The 6,258-nt window shown below is 40.2% G+C and overlaps 1 long non-coding RNA gene across 1 annotated transcript; it reads right to left on the reverse strand.

Moving 5' to 3' along the window:
• Positions 1-412: 412 nt before the first annotated feature.
• LOC132682790 (uncharacterized) lies at positions 413-5,254 on the reverse strand. Its single transcript, XR_009611866.3, has 2 exons — positions 4,858-5,254; positions 413-1,077 (listed from the first exon to the last, which is right to left on the reverse strand). It is a non-coding gene; the product is annotated as an uncharacterized LOC132682790 (long non-coding RNA).
• Positions 5,255-6,258: the final 1,004 nt, after the last annotated feature.

Genomic DNA, 6,258 nt, shown 5'->3' on the forward strand with positions numbered 1-6,258 from the left:
CTGGACAGTTATAACTGCCTTTAGATTTCATGAAGTGTTACATGCTTTTGAGAGGGAGAAGGAGGTCGTAATCATTTTTTGTCTCTTTTCAGCAAGATTCTCAGCGTTTGGTAATGCCCGTTTCACTGTCCGTGTAGAGGCTTGGGATGGCCCACATTTTACTGCCAGCTTAGACAGGTGATGATTTCTCTCTTTCCTGAGAGGTATGTGTGGGATTGAACCTTTAGGAGATATCAGATCAATTTCACTTTATACAGTTCCGATTTTCAACATGAATTTTAAAACCCAAATTATTCATCACGTATTTCTACTTTCCCATTATAAAGGCAAAAAAACAAAAAGGATTTGAAAAGAGTCATTGAGGAAGGGTAACACAATAAAAATAACGACGCAGAAAAGGAGCAAAACAGAATTGAAAAGAGAAAAGCAAATATACCATGCCTTAGCTTAGCATCAAGACAAGTCCTAAACTACACACCTTGGAATCCAAAGTGAACAGGAAATTGTGACCTATCATAAAATTCTGTCAGCTTTTACAGTGAGCTAAGAGTTCCTGGCTTTTCTAAGAAGCCCACGGCTGCACATCAGAATGCAGTCCAGTGAAGGGAGATCTGTTAGACGCTCAGACACCGTGACTGAAATATGCAGCCGTAATACGATATTCGGATCCAAAAGATTCACTTAAAGTGCTTAGAAAAGTGGGCATACAGCTTGTCTCCTAAATTATCTTCTAGAAATGTCTTTTCCTGCCACCAGGACTCTGCTAGAAGCTTTATGCCAGATCGAGCAGCAGGATCATTTCAGGACTTGGACAAGAGGGATGCTCTGCTGTTAATTAGAGACAGCAGTTTATGTTTCTTGGGTTTGGAAAACAAGCACTGTGTGAAATGCCAGGACAGGTGGACTGCCAGCGTTCTGACGGGTATAGCCAGCTTCTTAGGAAGTAAATTATATCTCCTCCAGCTCCTGCAGGCATGCTTGGGTCAGGACTTGAAGTTCCTCACCACGGAGCACGACAAACGTGGCTTCCCAAGGAAAAGGTTCGCAGCATCCGTTGCCAGAAGCACATTAGTACAGCTGAAAAACGTCAGTAATACAACAGAATAAGAATCAGTTTCTATGAACGTGATCTCCCCATGTGCCCGCCGAGCTAATTTACTATAAAAGGCAGTTTTATGAAGCCTGAGCCAATAAATCATATGGAAAGAGTGATTTATACTGACTACTTAAATGAGTACAGTTCAATATGCGAAGAAATGTCTTTCCAAGACAGATTTTTCAAAAGTGATGTTAATTAACGTTTCGGAAATGAAAAACTAGCAAAGCCATTGTTTCTTTGGGTCATTCCTATTTTATCGTAATGAAAACAAGCAGACAGCATACAGGAAACTACTTTTCCTTATCTCTATTTTGAGAGAATCAAAAGATCAATTAATTTAAAACTGGTGTCACGCAATTAGAATAGAAAATTTATATAGGAGGGGCACCTGGGTGGCTCAGTCAGTTAAGTGTCCGACTTTGGCTCAGGTCATGATCTCATAGTTTCATGAGTCCGAGCCCCGCGTCCGGCTCTGCACTGACAGCTCGGAGCTGGGAGCCTGCTTCAGATTCTGTGTCTCCCTCTGTCTCTGTCCCTCCCCCACTCACCTTCTGTCTCTCTCACTCTCAAAAATAAACATTTAAAAAAAATTTTTTTTTGAATAAAATAATAAAATAAAATGTCTTACAATGTAAGTTCTTTAAGGGATAACGGGGAAAGTCAGTTTGGGCTGCCATAACAAAATAACATACACTAGGTGTCTTAAACCGCAGAAGGTTATTTCTCACAGTTCTGGAAGCTGGAAGTCACAGTACCAGCATGGCTGCGTTCTGGTGAAGGCTCTCATCCTGGCTTGCAGACTGCCACCTTCTGGCTGTGTCCTCACGTGGCAGCGAGAGAGGGATCAAGCAAGCTCTCCAGGGTCTCTTAAAAGGGCGCTAATCCCATCGTGAAGCCCCCACTCTCCTGACCCATTCTAACCCCAACCACCTCCCTAAAGCCCCATGTCCAAATGTCATCACACTAATGGTTAGGGTTCTAACATACGAATTTTAGGGGAGCACCAACATTCAACCCATAGCATCGACGAAACTGAGATTCTAGGCAGAATTAAAAATCAGGATAAAACTAAGTTTTTGGGAAACAGAAGCAGAGCTGAATAGACAGGGAGAGGTACTTAAGAATGCTTCTGAGGGGCACCTGGGTGGCTCAGTCAGTTAAGTGTCAGACTTCGGCTCAGGTCATGATCTCACGGTTCATGAGTTCGAGCCCCACACTGGGCTCTCTGCTGACGGCTCAGAGCCTGGAGCCTGCTTCGGATTCCGTGTCTTCCTCTCTCTCTCTCTCTCTCTGCCCCTTCACTGCTCCCTCTCTCCCTCTCTCAAAAATAAATAAACATAAAAAAACTACTTCTGAAAAAAGAAGCAAGGAATTCAGGCAGCTGGGTCATTTCCAATTATTCTCAGAAGAGAATAAAATCTATTTCTGGGTTCCGAGGGGACTTTATGTGCTTTATGTACAGGATACACTCGTATTCTGACTACCTGATTTGCAGGAGCCGAATGGCAAGGCTACTTCCTTCTCTCTTCTGTGCATTCTTGATGTCTGTTCAGAGTCCTAATGTGAATTTGCTATTGACACATACTGTTCCAGAAACATCTGTATGTATTTTTGAATCTGTCTTTCTTCGGTATCCCCAACTAGTATGAAGCTTCTTGAGGACAGAGACTGTGATGCTTGTGTCTTATGTGCATTTCTTATCTTTTTTAAAGGTTTATTTCTTTTTGAGAGAAAGAGAGAGAGAGAGAGACAGAGTGTGAGCGGGGGAGGGGCAGGGAGAGAGGGAGACACAGAATCCGAAGCAGGCTCCAGGCTCTGAGCTGTCAGCACAGCTTGAACTGTGGCTTGAACCCACGAACCACGAGATCATGACCTGAGCCGAAGTTGGAGCTTAACCCACTGAGCCACCCAGACACCCCCCATGGGTATTTCTGAATGAGTACATAAGTAGCATTGCTTCCTGTAATATAATGCTACGTCACAAATTATCTACCAAATTTCTTTCTCCTCTTTCATATTCCTTCTCACAATAGACCTCCCATTTTCTCCAGCTTCATCTCTTTAATAAATTTATCTTCCCTTCCTTCTGTACATTTCATTGTGATTTGCAAACTTTTCTCTATAAAAGTTCTATGTATTTTACATTTAGCATTTTTCTATACCGCTTGAGACTTTCTTAACCTCTGTTTTAAAGAAGAATTTGGCTTTTTAAGATCAGGGTTTTTCATTTCTGGAAAGTCATCAGTGAACATCAAGCATTTAATACTGCCTTCTTTAGGGCATACTATTTTTACGACGAGTTGTGAAAAATCAGAATTTTGCCCTTGACTCTCTAGGCAATTTTGACCCAATTGCCATCACCAAATGCCATCAGAAAGTATTAATTCCTGGAAGCCCATTTTCTTGAGAAAGTGATCATGATGTGTCAAAAAAAAAAAGACACCATTTTCATGTATATACATTTCTTGTGTCCTCTGTGAGGAATGGCTACCTTGAGAGAAACCAAACCTTTTTTTTTCTATTTTGCAATAGAGTTGCGTCAAGACAAAAATCACAGGATTCCAGCCAAATATTTCTGTAATATTGTTCTGATTATAAGTCATATCTTCTCATTGTGGAATATTTGGAAAATATCAAAACCGTGCAGTGGAAAATGAAAATCTCTTGGAGTGCAGATATAAATAGCATCAGTCTTCTAGGGCATTTCCTTTTATTCTCTCTGTGTGTATAAATATATTTTACAAAACAATGTGTATTTCTGCGTCTTGCCATTTTGCACAGGAAAATGTTAATAGTGTGTTTCCATGTCATGAAAAACCTCAAGAGTATCATCTCTAATAGGTATAAAATCTCTATTGATGGTCATTTTTTTTTTTTTTTGGTAACAGCCTTATTGAGATGAAATTTAGATACTTATACTAATACAATGCCCTCAACTATTTAAATAGGTGAATTACATGAATATAAGTATCTAAATTCAATCCGAAGCTTCATTCATGCTATAGTGCATATCAGCCCTTCATTCCTTTTTATGGCCAAATAATATCCCATTGTAGAGTGGCTGTTTTTAAGGTAGTCTTAAGAAAATAAGGCTATTGATTCTAGGCTTGTCATACTTGGTGAAATTTGCTTATGTAGTTTTACAAAGTAAATAGAATCCTTTTTTTTTTCAACTTTTTCAAGTCAAATATATTGATTTTTTCTATTCTCAGATTTCCTTTCTTCTCCATTCTTTCAACAAGTATTTATTAAGAGACTACAAAACACCAGGCTTTGTACAGGCTTTGTGAACACAGTGTGAACAAAATCAACACAGCTCCTGCATTTCCATTTCCGTGAGGAGCCCAACTTTTAACAATAGCCATACAAATAAAGATAAAATCAAAATTAAAAGCTGAGCAGAACTATCAGCACCCTCTAGCTGTAGCCCACCAAAAGCACACCTGTAGTCAAACAAAGCTGGGTTTATCGGCTGGTTGCTATCAAGGAGAATACCAGAACACCATGGTGAACCATGGAGCATGTACGTGAAAGAGTGCTGGGGGGTGTTGTGGCATTGAGGGTTTATGTTTCATAATTTTGGAGAAGGTTCAAGAAAGCATAGTTTGACTCTGAATTAAGTGTTGTCAGAAAGTAGGGGCAATTCTAAGGTATCTCAATAATTTTTCATCTAAAGGCAGGAGAGTGAAGTAGGGTAAAGTTATAATTGCTGAAGAAACACCAATCACTCATGCAGCAAAAGGAGGGGGGTGTCTCACCCTTTTGTGATGTGGACGGTGTTCTTGATTGTGGCTGTGCTCCACCAGACACGATTCCATAAAATTCCATAAAAACAACTGGCCTTGTTTTTGTTTTGCCCCATCACAGTCACAGAGTGGGCTTGTCTGACTTGTTCTGTGACATTCTTTCTGTCCAGCAGAATACCATGGCCCAGCTGTTAGAGCCAGGCCAGCTCAGCCGACAGCCATCAGAGCTACTTTTGTCTTCTCAGTACCCTCTTTTGGCCAAGGGTGGACAAAGTTAGCTTACAGGACATGAATGTACAGCTTCCAGGTTGTTATCACTGCCATGATTTTTCCTGTTAGGAGATTTTCTGGAGAAGATCATGTGCAGTTGGACTTAGGCTGGTCCTTCCTGCTCCTGCTGCTAGAGGAGGAGTTCAACTGTCTGATGTAACAAGGATCGCCCAGCAACTCTTAAGATTCTGGAAATGATCCACTGGCCAACTGTAACTCAGCCAGTCATCAATGGGAAAAGTGTTGATAAGTCTTTGTATGAGAACCTGAAACAAGAAACTAAATTACCAAATGCAGGCAATGAAAATATGTCCTTACATTCATCTGGGTCTTTTCTAGAGATCTAGTTGGCTTTTTTCCCCAGTCATGGATTTTTTTTAATGTAATCTATAATATTTATATAGGTGTGGACAGATGTGTTCATTCTAAGCATAAACTGCCCTTTGGCTTGCTAAAAGGAAATTGAATGCTATGTAATTGACCATGATAATGCTGGTTACTGAATTCAAGCTGTTTTGTTGGACTTCCAGAAAGGAAGTTGTGTTCTCATAAACAGTAGTGATTTTAAGTGGTATAGAATCCAATGGAAATATAAGTATTAAATATCTCAACAGAAGTGAGCTGATGATTGGTCCCTTAAAATGGGAAACTTTTCAGAGTGGAGTTAAACAGCTGCTGAAAAGCTGTCTGGAATATCTCTGAAAAGAACAAACAATATTTTAGCCAAAAAGCCCCAGTATTTTTCATCCAGGATGACTACTATATTTCTCTGGTAGGGTTGACAGATCTGGCTATATAACTTGCAAGATCCAATGAAAAATGGAATAGCAGCCCATTTGTTCAAAAATTATTAAGCATTTCAAGACGGCAACAGCAAAACATTAAACCATCCTGAAATTCTAAGGGCAGAGTTACGTGAGACTACAACAGTCACATGCCCATGAATGATTGTAATAACTTCAGTAGAAAGGTTTTGTTGGTGTTGGGTCAAGGTCCATTTCCTATAAGACTGAAATCTTAGGTTAAGTTCATAAGGCATTCACCAGGAAGGACCTATAGGAGGGCATTTTTGTGGCCATGAGAACAAACATTGCAAAATTCCAACTAGAGGGCGTGTAATTGACCCGGGGCCCCAGCTGCTCT

Source organism: Panthera onca, chromosome C2 (genome assembly GCF_046562875.1).
Source record: "Panthera onca isolate mPanOnc1 chromosome C2, mPanOnc1 haplotype 2, whole genome shotgun sequence".
NCBI classification, from domain to species: domain Eukaryota; kingdom Metazoa; phylum Chordata; class Mammalia; order Carnivora; family Felidae; genus Panthera; species Panthera onca.